Source organism: Geotrypetes seraphini, chromosome 5 (assembly GCF_902459505.1).
Source record: "Geotrypetes seraphini chromosome 5, aGeoSer1.1, whole genome shotgun sequence".
Lineage (NCBI taxonomy): Eukaryota > Metazoa > Chordata > Amphibia > Gymnophiona > Dermophiidae > Geotrypetes > Geotrypetes seraphini.
The window spans coordinates 124,004,471-124,018,807 of NC_047088.1; the positions used below are offsets into that span (position 1 = coordinate 124,004,471).

Sequence of the window (14,337 nt, forward strand, 5' to 3'; positions counted from 1 at the left end):
TGAAGCAGGAAACTACAGGCCGGTGAGCCTCACTTCGGTTGTTGGAAAAATAATGGAAGTGTTGCTGAAAGAAAGGATAGTGTATTTCCTTGAATCTAATGTGTTACAGGATCTGAGGCAACATGGCTTTGCAAAAGGTAAATTGTGCCAAACGAACCTGATTGAATTTTTTGATTGGGTGATCAGAGAACTGGATCGAGGACATATGCTAGATGTAATTTACATAGATTTCAGCAAAGCCTTTGATACGGTTCCTCATAGGAGGCTGTTGAACAAACTTGAAGGGCTGAAGTTAGGACCCAAAGTAGTGAACTGGGTTTGAAACTGGCTGTCGGACAGACACCAGAGGATGGTGGTTAATGGAAGTTGCTCGGAGGAAGGAAAGGTGAGTAATGGAGTCCCTCAGAGTTTGGTGCTGGGGCTGACCCTGTTCAATATGTTTGTGAGTGACATTGCTGAAGGGTTAGAAGGAAAAGTGTGCCTTTTTGCAGAGGATACCAAGATTTTTAACAGAGTAGACACCGAAGAGGGAGTGGAAAATATGAAAAAGGATCTGCAAAAGTTAGATGAATGGTTTAATGCCTGGAAACTAAAATTAATTGCAAAGAAATGCAGAGTAATGCATTTGGGGATTAATAATTGGAAGGAACCGTATATGCTGGGAGGTGAGAAGCTGATATGCATGGACGGGAAGAGGGACCTTGGGGTGATAGTGTCAGACAATCTAAAGGCAAAAAAATAGCATGACAAGGCAGTGGCTGCTGCCAGAAGGATGCTGGGCTGTATAAAGAGAGGCGTAGCCAGCAGAAGGAAGAAGGTGTTGATGCCTCTGTACAGGTCATTGGTAAGGCCCCACTTGGAGTATTGTGTTCAATTTTGGAGACTGTATGTGGCAAAGGATGTAAGAAGATTTGAAGCGGTCCAGAGGAGGCTTGTGCCAGAAGACGTATGAGGAGAGACTGGAAGCCCTGAATATGTATACCCTAGAGGAAAGGAGGGACAGGGGAGATATGATTCAGACGTTCAAATACTTGAAGGGTATTAACGTAGAACAAAATCTTTTCCAGAGAAAGGAAAATGGTAAAACCAGAGGACATAATTTGAGGTTGAGGGGTGGTAGATTCAAGAGCAATGTTAGGAAATTCTACTTTATGGAGAGGGTGGTGGATGCCTGGAATGCGCTCCCAAGAGAGGTGGTGGAGAGGAAAACAGTGACTGAGTTCAAAAAGCATGGGATGAACACAGAGAATCTAGAATCAGAAAATAATATTAAATATTGAACTAAGGCCAGTTACTGGGCAGACTTGCATGGTCTGTGTCTGTATATGGCTCTTTGGGGGAGAATGGGCTGGAGAGGGTTTAGATGGGCTGGAGTAGGTTTTAACAGAGATTTTGGCAGTTGGAACCCAAGCACAGTACCAGGTAGAGCTTTGTATTCTTGCCCAGAAATAGCTAAGAAGAAAAAAATTTAAAAATTTAAATTGAATCAGGTTGGGCAGACTGGATGGACCATTCGGACCTTTATCTGCCATCATATACTATGTTACTATGTTAATTCTCTATGAGCTTCGGGGCCGTTGCACGGCTTTGTAAGGGTCTATCTCCAGAGCCTGGGCTTTCATCAGCTTCCTTCGTCTCATTATCTGATGAAGATCTATTTTCTTTACATTCTTCTTCATGACTCTCTACAGCCTCAGGCTCTTCATCACTCTTTCCTTCATGCTCTTTTTCTGATGTTTCTTTTTCTTCTTCCAGATTAACATATTTCTCTATCTCCTCCTTCTCCTGTTCTAGTTCTGCTTTGATACTGCACAGAACTGAGTCAGCTTGCTTTCTCTTAATAGTTTCTCTTAATTAGTTTTCTTTTTTGGCCAACAATATAATAGAATCAATCCTAATAGTAATCCTATGGTCAGAATATAAATAATCCAAATCCATGGGTGCTCTTCTGTAATAGTTAGCATTTAATGAAATATGCCAGGTTCATTAGCACTAGCTACCAATTTCTTCAGGCCCCAGTGGTTTGCCACTTCTTTTTCTAAACAGATGATGAAATTGTCAAAATAGATATCAGATATCATAGACCATAGTTCTAAACCAATTGTACTGAAAGAAGTAATCGAAAAGGGGTGAAGATCCTCAAAGTAGTCTGGATTAGGCATTTTTCTGGGGCTCCAGATTCTTGGTAATTAGGATTTTCTATTATTGGAGGTTTCCATTTTCCTTTATACTTTGGGTTGTTTATCAAAGGAAGATTCCATTCACCACAACCAAGTGCAGTTTCACACTTTGGATTGCGAATCTGTGGGGGTTCCCATTCACCATCTATAGTATTATCCCAAGCTTGTGTGAAGAGTGAGTGGCATGGTGGTTGAAGCTACAGCCTCAGCACCCTGGGGTTGTGGGTTCAAACCCTGTACTGCTCCTTGTGTCCCTGTGCAAATCACTTAATCTTCCAAAGCTCCAGGCACGTTAGATAGATTGTGAGCCCACCGGGACAGATAGGAAAAATGCTTGAGTACCTGATTGTAAAACCGCTTAGATAGGCGGTATATAAAATCCTAATAAAACTTGAAACTTGTTTCTGTGCATTTAAATCAGGAATATATTCAGATTCATCATCGAGCCATCCCTCAGGTTTGACAACACTAAGATCCTCTATTACAGATGGTTTATCTTCATCCCAGTCATCTGGCTTGACAGCAGTGATATCAGGAATCTTAACTCTTTCATCCCATTCCTCAGGCTTCTTATCAAATGGATTATTTATCTCACTAACTGGATTCACAGAAGGAATCATATCTTCCAAAAGATTTCCCTTGCTGATGACAGTTTGATCAATTAATATTTCAAATATGTTATCTGGTTCCAATATCAGGGTATAAAGATGAGTCCTCTTATCTGTGAAGAACGTTTTTAAGTCAACTCCAGGGCGCATAGCATGTTTTTCCTCATAGACTCAATTTTTATGGTTCTTATGTCTGAAGATGATATGAAATTTGTATTCCTTCCCACATTTATCTAGTCCAAACTTAATTGTATATGGCGTTTTGTCAAAAAATTGTTCCAGATCCAAACTGTCACTGTTAGACAGAAGTTTAAACGTATGCACCACCATAATCAATACCATCTTGAAAATTGATTTCATATTGAACAATCAAAGGCTTGTCATTACAAAAATAAAGGGCTTCTTTAACATTGCTGATATTGCATAATATTTTGCTGCCGACTTTAAAACCAGGCCTTTACCCCGGGAATTTTGTTCTCCTTCAGCTCTTCTATTTCCTACCTTCCATCATATTTTGTAATATCATCATCTGCACCATCTTTCTTCATTTTATAGAACACCCATCCATCCAATATTCCATCATCAAAAGTTTCTTCAAAGTATACTTCCCCAATAGGCACTGGAGTCTTATAGTCGACCTGTGGAGAACCTTCAACATCTTCATAAATATCAGTTACTTTGGAGTTGTCAAAATTCACTTTTTTAACCGCCTCATTTTCAGTCACTGTACTTCTTGAGCTACACACTAAAATACCTAGACATGTCCATTCCCACTTGAATTTCATATTGTTTACCCAGAGATATGTCTTCTACTTTTCTCCTCTCAGAAAGAGAATATCCTCTTCCTTCTTTCTCTCCTCTCCTTTCCATTCCTGGTGAAATTCCAACAACCAGCCTCCAATGAAAGGAGGTGCAATTGAAGACCTGGTGCCATTGGGATGTCTTAGAACGAGGGCTGGTGCAAGAACCTGAAGCCTGCTGGCATCTGGGATTGTAATAGCACTGTCTGTACCCTAGAAGATGGGATGTACCTGGGAGATGAGCATCATTGGTTCTAAGTAGTGGAATAAGACTCTGCAGAATCTGATCCTTCATATCTGACCCCGTGGCATGAAAAGCATGAAGACCAAGTGACCGATCTACAAATTTCAGCTAATATGCCGAGGTCTGAAAGCCTCCAAATCTTCCAGCAAACAAATCAGCAAGGAGAGAACGCTGTTATACCTCGACCAGACTCCGCCCACTCCAATAAACTTTCAATGAAATAATCCTTTTCCGTAAGTAACCAGATAAATCACACTCACAATATTAATATTTCCAGCAGCAGCTATTGGATTGACTAAAATTAACTTAAAAATTCTCACTTCAAATATTTTCATCTACCAGTCAAATCCTCAGCAACCATCTAGCTCTAAGGCAGGGGTGTCAAACTCAAATACACAGTGGGCCAAAATTAAAAACCTGAATAAAGTCACAGGCCATCCAAAACAAGTCCGTGGTTGTAACCATGTTTAAGGACAAGGTTCGGTAAAAGAAACTAAAAGAATGTAAACATAAGTGTGAGGAAAGGTTTAAAAATGCATAAATAAAAAGTCTTGCAGAGAGCAAAAAAAGTGTAGCTGTCCTGCACCAAAAAAGGTTGCAGTGTGGCAATAGACTATAGAAAACATAAAAACCATCAGCTAATATTTTATGGGAACTTAAGATAACTTAAAATAACTATGTGCACGTTAAAAATAAAAAGGAATAATGAAATAAAGCCACGGTGGCTCTTACCTAGTAGAGACAATCTGTAGCACTCTGAGCTGAGCAAACCAAAAGTAAAACCAGCTCAAAAAACGTTGGCTATTTAAAAAGGTGGGTCACATGACAAGTGCCATAGTCACAACCATAATCATAAGCAAAAACTGGCACAAAAAACCCAAGAAATCCATGGTCACATGATGAATTAAAACCTGATTAAAAATAATAAATCTAATCTTCAATTTATATACCGGATCATTTCCCGAAGGAGCTCGATTACAGTTACACTTCTCCCTCCGGATTCGCGGGGGATAGGGGCAGAGCCGGACCGCGAATGGTGAAATACCGTGAATATCTTCTGGTCCAGCTCTGACCCACCCCCGCCTCCCTACTGCCTTCCCCCTGGCATCTTGGCCTTACCTGGTGGTCTAGCAGGCTTTCGGGGCAGGATCAATCTTCCTATGCTCCTGCCCCATGCAGATCGCCAATAGGAAATAGCTGCCGTGAGTTCCCGTAGTCTCTCGAGACTACGACGGGAACTCCCTGTCAGCATAGCTATCGCTAGCATTCAGCATTTTCAGTTGGCATAACTTATGTCAGCGAAGGCCTATGGGAAATTATATCAATCTGACTCTGGCATGTGAATGCAGATAGACCCTGAGGGCAGGGAGACTGTTTTAAGTAGCCCTGATTGATATGTTTTAAGTAGCCCTGATTGAATCATGATTAGCTAAAAGGTGTTAATGTCTGATTAAGAGGGTGCTTAGGACAATGGGTCCAGGTGAACAGATAACTAAAGTTAATCAGAAACTATTGTCAGAGACAGACTGGAAATACATATATGACTACAGCCTATTCTTTGGCTGTCTAGCACAAGTTTACTAAGGAGGGGAAGATTTAACTTCTATTGAAGCTCAATAGTTTTTTATATTCAGAATAAGATTCCAAGCTATAAAAGCCTCCTCTCTGCAACACACAAAAAGCTATCTATCTTATCTCTTGGCTCTTGGGTCTTGGCTCTCTTGTTCTTTTAGAACAATTCTCTCTCTCTCTGGCCGATATCTGGAACCTGAAACTTAGACAATCACCCCATCTCCCTTTCTCTCTCTCTCTCTCTCTCTGGCTCTCCTTAGAATTTCAAACTCTCTGTCTCTTTGCCTCTGAACTATGTAAGGCAGGGAAACTGCTTTGCTCTCTACTTAATTGTAATGCTTAATTGTTGTAATGCCTATGAATACTACTTTTCTGTAAGCCTATTTCTATAATATATTCTTTATGCAACCACCTCTGGCTGTGTTTCGTATTTGATTCTACTCCTGGTGAATCATCTGTGAGGGAACTGAACCTGGGACCTGGCTTTTGTAAGGGTGCCTCTCAAGTGACCCCACCAACCATATATTGTAGGGGCCACACTAACAAACTTTACACTCCCCACAGCCATTTCCTATTGGCGATCTACACGGGGCAGGAGTGTAGGAAGATCACTCCTGCCCCGAAAGCCCGCTAGACCACCAGGTAAGGCCGGGATGCCAAGGGGAAGGCTAAACTGTGGATTTTTTTCTTTTTTTCCCCCTTCCCAAAAAATTGCGAATATGTGAAATCGCGATTGCTGAAACCGCGAATGGGGGGGGGAAGTGTAATTAAAAATGAAATAACAAACTAATAGGCCAAGCAGAAGAAGCTTACCCACATGTCCCAGCTATGCCACCTTAATTAATTGGCCTGCATTTGCTCTTGGTCACCACCAACCAAAGGGCTTTTTGCAAATATGCAGGCACAGCTTCATTGGAGCTGTGTCTGTTCTCCTGTTCTAGCCCCTTGTGTCTGAAGCAGCAGCAGGCTTGAGAGGAGCTAAAATTTGTTGGGCTCCCCCCCCCCCAGTTTCTGGGTATGGCAGCCAATGAGGAGCCATGATTTTCGCACCTCCAGACCCATGTCTCTCTCTGCCTGCTCCTACTCTTTGCACATACCCACCAGTCATACATGTGCATTTCAGCTTTATTTAGGCCTCTGCGGCCCACACTCACTTCAGGACCCTGGCTCTCCACTGCCAGTGTTACGACAAACTCCCATCACCTCTGCAACATCTGGGGACACCCCCGAGACACCCCCTCAGACCAATCAGGAGCACCTCTATGAAACCCGCACACTCCCATGCCTACTCTGCGCTCCCAACTCTTCGGGACCTGGCTGCTACTGAACCAGGTCTCCAGTGACTCCTTCCAGCCACTCTGAACCCAATCTGCTTTTCCTGGCCTGTGGCCTAAACTTCGGTCCATGTTATCAGTGTGAGTTACCAGCGTGCCGATTGGGCCCTCCTTAGCTATACACGCATGCACCCATACCAACACTTATTCTCTTTTGCCCCTCATGGTGGCTGGCACTTTCCACTCATGCCGAGACTGTCAGGAACTTGTGACCCCAATGCAGCAATCGGTGCAACAAATTTTATTTATTTATATTTTAAAAACCTCATCACAGCCGCCAAAGGACCACTGCTCCACATCGAGTCCTGCTGGAGGGACCCCGAAGACCTCGGGCCACTATATGGCCCCAATAAACCAAACCAAACAAAAAAAACAACATGCAGCCCTGCATCTGTTTCCCCAGGTGGATGATTTATTTATTTATTTATTTTACTTGCTTTCACATAGTTGGAAATGTGATATTCCAGCTTATTGATCAGCTTAGATGCTATCAAGTGTAGGGTTAGCTGGTCCTTCCTTTTTTATACCCTCTCTCATATGGGAGTTACAGGATGGTTTCTAAAGGCTGTAAGAACATTGCATGCACACCTCAAGTTTCTTTGCTAATGAATGCAGTCCGCACGGATTCCTTTATAATTGATAAAGGAACAAAGCAGAGATGCCACTGTTAAGCACCTTAAGGGGTACAGAAGTGGTAGGAGGTCTGCAGTTGGGATGCTCTATTTTAAAACTTGTAGTATATGCAGGTGACTTGCTGTTATTTCTCACTTAGATACAGAGATTGATCACACTGATGATTTAATTGATAGCAGAATATGTTTTTTTGTCCAAGTTTACCTTAAAATTTGTACAAGTTTCTGGCTCTTCTAATCCTTCACTTGATTCAGGATAAGTGAATGAGGTCTTTCCCTTTGCAGTGGAAGGAGGGTCATATTAAATATCTGTGAGTATTAATTTCATCTGACCTGTCCATTCTCTATTTTATTAATGTTTGCTCATTATTATCTGATACTAAATCTAAACTATAGATGTGGCAGGCATACCCATTTTCATTAACGGACAGGGTTGGCCTCTAATATGATGATTGTTACCAGCAGGTCTTTCAAATGTTACTGTTGTACCTAAAATCCATGGATGAAAAGTTATTGCACAAATTGCTATATGGGTATCTGTGGCAAAGGAAGTGACCTCACTTCCCTAGGAGAGTAATTATACTTCTAAGAACATCAGTGGCGTATGCAAACAATTTTGGTGCTCGTTATAGAAAGCAGCAAGGTGTTAAATATCTTCCTGAAAGATACCATGTAGTTCACTGTTGCTCAGTTTTTCTTTGTGATTTATAAGCTGCATTGAACTTTACAGTATTGTGAGTTATAAATAATGTGACCATTTATTTTTTCCTCAAAACATGACAGGACCCCCGGATCCTCCCCCCCCCCTCCCAACAGATCCCGGATCCCATTAAATAAAATGCAAAATAAAGACAACAGATATAAATTCTCAAAACTGACACATTTTGATCAATAAATTTAAAATAAAATCATTTTTCCTCCCTTTGTTGTCTGGTGATTTCATGAGTCTCTGGTTGCACTTCCTTCTGACTGTGCAGCCTTTCTTTCTTTCTTTCTCTCTTCCTGCCCCCTTTCTGTCTTTCTTTCTCTCTTCCTGCCCCCCCAAGCCACCCTGCTTCCCCAACACAGCTTACTTCCCCTGTACCCCAACAAGCCAAGCCACCCTGCTTCCCCGATGCACCCTGCTTCCACCGCCTTCCAAGCCAAGCCACCCTGCTTTCCTGATGCAGCAACACCAAGGCGCGTGCAGCGGCTGTACTGCACAAGTGCCAGGCCTACAACCCTTCCCCCTTCTCCCCTCCCCACTAACGTCAATTCTGTCAGAGAGGAAGTTCCAAGCCAGCCAGCCGGAAATTCTTTTCTGATGTCAGAATTGATGTTGGGGGGGGGAAGGCTTATAGGCCCGGTGCTTGTGCAGTGCTGTCGCTGCAGCAAGGAAAAGCAGGAAGAAATCTTGGGCTCCGGAAAACAGGACATTTCGGGTGTGCTTCGGGACAACAGTACAAGGTAATTAAAAATAGGATGGTCCCATTCAAAACGGGACGTATGGTCATGTTAGTTATAAATAAAATTTTATGTTATGTTATGTCAGATACAGCCTCGACTACAGGACTGCAATTTCAGGCAATTTGGAAGCCCTTTTGAAACATTCTCACCCCAGCAGCATGGAGTAGAATGCTCTAAGATGCAATATGAGACCTAGATGCACTAAGAGGATCTGAATTAATCCCTCTGAAATGGAATGAAGGAAACCAAACTATCAACTCCTTTGGTTTTTTATGGATTGCCAATAAATTGAAATGTCTTGGCCTTCTCATCGGTCCAACTTTGGAGGATACTGAAAAATTGAATGTAGATTGTCTATAATTAAGGACTTAACATATAAATGGTCTCCATTAAAATTCACCTGATGGGGGCATCTGGCAATGACCAAAATGATGATTCAACCTAAAATCAATTATATATTAAGTATGTTACCATATTTATTACAAAAGGGAGAAAGAAAATCCAATGTAGTCTGCAGTAAACAACAGCAAGCAGAAAACAACGAACAGACTGCAGATAATGTACAAGATGCAGGCGTTGTTTATTAATAAATGCAGTAACATATACAACCTTATAGCCAACCAAGGGACCCGACACGGTCCGTGTTTCGGATAACATGCTTTCCTCAGGGGTTCTAATGAATTTAAACATAAATACTTAAAATAATGTGTAAACATAAAAAGGTGAAGCAAGCAAAAGGTGTTAGTGTCATACAAAAACATATTAAAGAGAAATAAAGTGAAAATGTGCAAATAATATCCGGTGTTTCTAAGTGTGATTGAAATATATAATGATATAGTGCAAAGGATGCAAAAATTTTTAATGACTAGAATATCACTGAATGAAAAACTAGAAATAAAGTGACATATGTCAAATGAAAAACAATTAGTATCAACATAGGGATATGTGACAGACTGAAGAAAAAAAATCACAAATATAAGAAAAGAAAAGGGAACCAGAAGTAGTGATGAAACGAGAAATGGAGCAGACCAACAGTAATAATGATCCAAATCTTAATAGCCGGAAGTGATACTGCATAATGGGAAGGGGGCAGTAAGTGTGTGAATAGGATACCAGCATATAGGTAACAAAAACCTGAAAAAACATACCATGGTGGTTAAGGTATAAAGCAAACTGCATAAAAGATAACAAACTGATGAAAATAAAAATGATAAAGCATGGAGTCAATAAAAACATTGATCCTAAAACATTAAGAACAGAACTGAACAGGTTAAGAATATCTAATATGTGCAGTGGCTGTCTCATACTGGAATTTGTGTAACATGGGATACAGAAGACAATATAGTATACATTTGCATAATGTGCACTTCTTAAAAGGTTCTAATCAATGTTATGATTACAACTTTAAATAATAGATGATCCAAATATAAAGTGAACTGGTGAAAGTGCATTTTAACGCCTAACAGTTAATAAAACCCTAACTAAAATGTAATATACGAATGTTAAAATATTAAAATACATTATAGTATATTAATGACAAAAAATTATTAAAAGACTTTATTAGAAAACAATGTTAAACAACAATATTAAACAACAATAAAAAGAAACTATATTAAAAACAATGTAAAAAAATGATATTAAAGCAATATATAAAAAAGTCATAAAATGTTGTTTGCTAAAACTTAAACCCGTTGCATGCCATGGACATTTAGATTGATATACCATGGGTTGAATGTGAGTGGGTGGCGACCACAGAATTATAAGAAAAGACGATTGGCAGAGTGCACAAAGCTAGTGTTCTCAAAGGTGGCCTAGATACTCTCTAACAATAGCTAAGAGCAAATAAATAAGCCTAACAGCGTTAGAACTGAAGATTAGATTATGTGCTCAAACATACTATTCAGACATAAAAATACCATATATTTAAAAAAAGGGGAGAGTAATGCACATGAGACATGAATCAAAACCAGCTATACGCTCGTGACAATGACGAGCATAAATAATAAATGAACAAGGTAAAATAAGTCATTGTGGATCTAAAATATTGCATAGGAAGGAAATCTTTACTTACCACACGCCAATCATGATCAAATGGGATCAAGCAAGTCTTGAACAATGGCAAAAAAGGTTACTCCGCAGTGAGCTGCAGGCTGAAATAGAGATCTACCAGCGATGTGGGCGTAGCCGATTGGTTGGTGTGCTCAGAAATGTGGGTGTAGCCGATTGGTGAATATGCTTATGTTGAAATGCTAAACAAGCAAACAAATGAATGGTGGAATGAAAATGAGGCTTGGATTAGGCTGGAACTAAGGAAACAAAAAATGTGAAAAACTTTATGTGAACCCATAAGTGACAAATCTATATATATAAAATCGGAGGTATGTATGTGTGTATGTATGTATGTATGTATGTGTGTGTGTGTGTATGTGCCGCGATCACGCAAAAACTGCTTGACCGATTTGAACGAAACTTGGTATGCAGATCCCTCACTACCTGGGGGTGATATGTTCTGGGGGTCTCGCGGCCCACCTGCACACGTGGGTGGAGCTACAAACAGAAAATCAGATTTCACCCATTCATGTCAATGGAAAAAATGTAAAAAGCTGCCATTCTCACAGTAATTTAAAAACGACTTGGCCGATTTGAACGTAACTTGGTATGCAGATCCCTCACTACCTGGGGTGATATGTTCTGGGGGTCTCGCGGCCCACCAGCACACGTGGGCGGAGCTACAATCAGAATATCTTATTTCACCCATTCATGTCAATGGAAAAAATGTAAAAACCTGCCATTCTCACAGTAATTCAAAACCGGCTTGACCGATTTGAACAAAACTTGGTATGCAGATCCCTCACTACCTGGGGTGATATGTTCTGGGGGTCTCGCGGCCCACCTGCACACGTGGGCGGAGCTACAAACAGAAAATCATATTTCACCCATTCATGTCAATGGAAAAAATGTAAAAAGCTGCCATTCTCACAGTAATTCCAACTATAAAACACTTTCTATGACACTATAACCACTAGGGACATCGTTTCTATTCTACCACGGACACCATACATATAGAGTTTGTATGTTCTAACTGTGTTTGTAACTGTTTCCTTCATGCACCCCAGTTCATAATGTTATTACATTACATGAGTACTCACATATGCTGAACTAGGAACACAGGTTCCATTCTGAACTGGGAACAAACTGCATGGAGTTTCTTTTCAACCTGAGTTTCCACATATTGAGTTGTTTAAATCAATACTGAAACTTTTGGATGCCACTTATTCCAACAGATCTTCCTTTTCAGTTTAAGAGATTGCAAATTCCAGTGAGACTTGCATTCTCTATCACAATCAACAAATCACAGGGACAGACTATTACATACTGTGGAGTGGATTTAAGATCCCCCTGTTTTTCCCATGGACAACTCTATGTTGCTTGATCAAGGGTGGGTTCACCCAAGAATTTATATGTTCTTGCTCCTGGAGGTGAAACTAAAAATGTTGTTTATAATCCAGTTTTGTGTTAGTTGTATTGTATTCATTTTGTCAAATATTTCACATTATAATTTGATTATTGTACTTTTTATAAAGCTGTAAAAAAATAATTTCATTCACCACTATAAAGTATCTTTATTTCAATCCATTTACTGTGTTATTGCTATAATTAAATACCCGTGCAACGCCGGGGATCAGCTAGTATTTAATAAACAATGTAATGACAAATAGGTAAAATCGAAGGCAAAGCTAAAAGAAAATGAGTAAATTGGAAACCAACGTCTGTGAACTTTAGAAAGTCAAAGACAAAGGTAAAAGAAATAATCATAATAGAGATAAAAATATATGAAAAGTGTATATCTATATAAAAATGTATATGAGAAAATATAAAGTGAAAGCTTGTGGGGATGGATATTTATTACACAAGAATGTGTACTGTGATATTGAAAGAAATCTGAGCAAATTCTTGTGGAAAAACTGCCAACCCCGGATTGCAATGCATAAACTCAAAAATAATAAGTCAAACGGGGAAGTCAATTTCCCGGATTTTCTTAAATACCACCAAACATTCATAATGAGCCAAGGTTCTTTATGGATCCTTAACAATAGCATGTCTGATCCCCCCCTAATGGCTGTCTCTGGAAAAAGTCGTAAATGGTTCCAACAATCTTTCTCTCATCATATCATTATCTCCTCCTTTGAAACAACACAATTATATTTTCCATTCTACATATAAGGTACTTTTACAATTTGACGGTGCTATGAAGATCAGCTGGAAGAACTCTACTCTTATCTCACTATGGAATAATAACACTTTCAAAATTAAAAATATTGCCTTGACTTGGCCTATTTGGAAAAATTATGATATATGGTCATTACAAGATCTTCTTGGGAATAATCGCTGGTTTTCCTTTGAAGAAGTATGTGACAAATTTTACTTACCTGTCAATCAATTTCATAATTGGTTCCAGTTGAAACACTGCGTTTGTGCTTCTATACCTGATTTCCTTAAATTGAAATCTACACCTGACCTTCTTCAATATATTGTCACTATAACCCCACTTAGGGGTGTAGCCTCCAACTGGTACGCATTGTTGAGACAAACCTCCTCAGTGTCTATATCACAAATGATGAGCGCAAGGCATGCTGATTTTGAAATTACAGCTGATCATAGTTTCATAGTTTATTAAAATTTGATAAAACGCTTCTCTTGGAATACAAAGCGTGGTACATTAAAAATTTTAATATGAATAGGGAACAAACAACAAATAATAAACATAGACCTTCCAAGACTGACATACTTGGTTGGGTTGCAACATGAGAACAATAGGAAAAAAGGGAAGAACTACAATTTGTTATGAAAGAGCACATAAAAAGGGAGGAACAATAGGGAGGATGTGACAGGTCAAGTGATAATAAAGTAAAAAATATATATACTGTATATTGTAGTGTGACCGTCCCTTAGGGCATGGCTGGGACTGACACACAGCTACTAGCTAGCCCTGGCATGCTTCCACAAGAGGGAGGAAGTACCTTGTGGATAAAAGTCAGAATGGCACCACACAGGTAAATAGTTCAAGGAATGAGATCAAATTTATTTATCATCCCAACTTGGCAAAAACAAAATGTAGAAAAAGAATCCAAAAGTATCAGCATCAATGAGCAAAATAAAACAATAATGCAGGGGATCCAAGATGGCCGCTGAACAGACATACTGAGAGTGTCGCTCCGGACCGCTCCAGTCATCTTACCTTCTTTCTTGATTTGGTGGCTTACCGGCCCAATTTCCTGTTCGGATGCCGAAGAGAAGGGGCAGGAGCGCAGCTGATGCCTCGCCGCGCTTGGATTTGCTCTCCCTTGGCAGAATAGATGTACTCCTGCGGCGGATACAGGGAGCAGCATCTTCCATGTCGGAGGGCAGCCCATTGGGAGCACCCGGACAGAGCGAGGCTGGGTTTGTCTCTCCAGGGCTTGATACTACACCAAGCCCCGACCTGAGAGCCCCACCTCCGCGACCTCGGTTAACTAGATCT

At 40.2% G+C, this 14,337-nt stretch overlaps 1 protein-coding gene and 1 pseudogene across 1 annotated transcript in view; both read right to left on the reverse strand.

Annotated features, from left to right (window-relative positions):
• The window catches only part of LOC117360972, a 46,765-nt pseudogene extending 43,192 nt beyond the window's left edge, over positions 1-3,573 (reverse strand).
• Positions 1-14,337, reverse strand: part of TRPM8 (transient receptor potential cation channel subfamily M member 8) — a 2,182,726-nt gene that overhangs the window by 1,318,035 nt on the left and 850,354 nt on the right. The window lies entirely within an intron of this gene.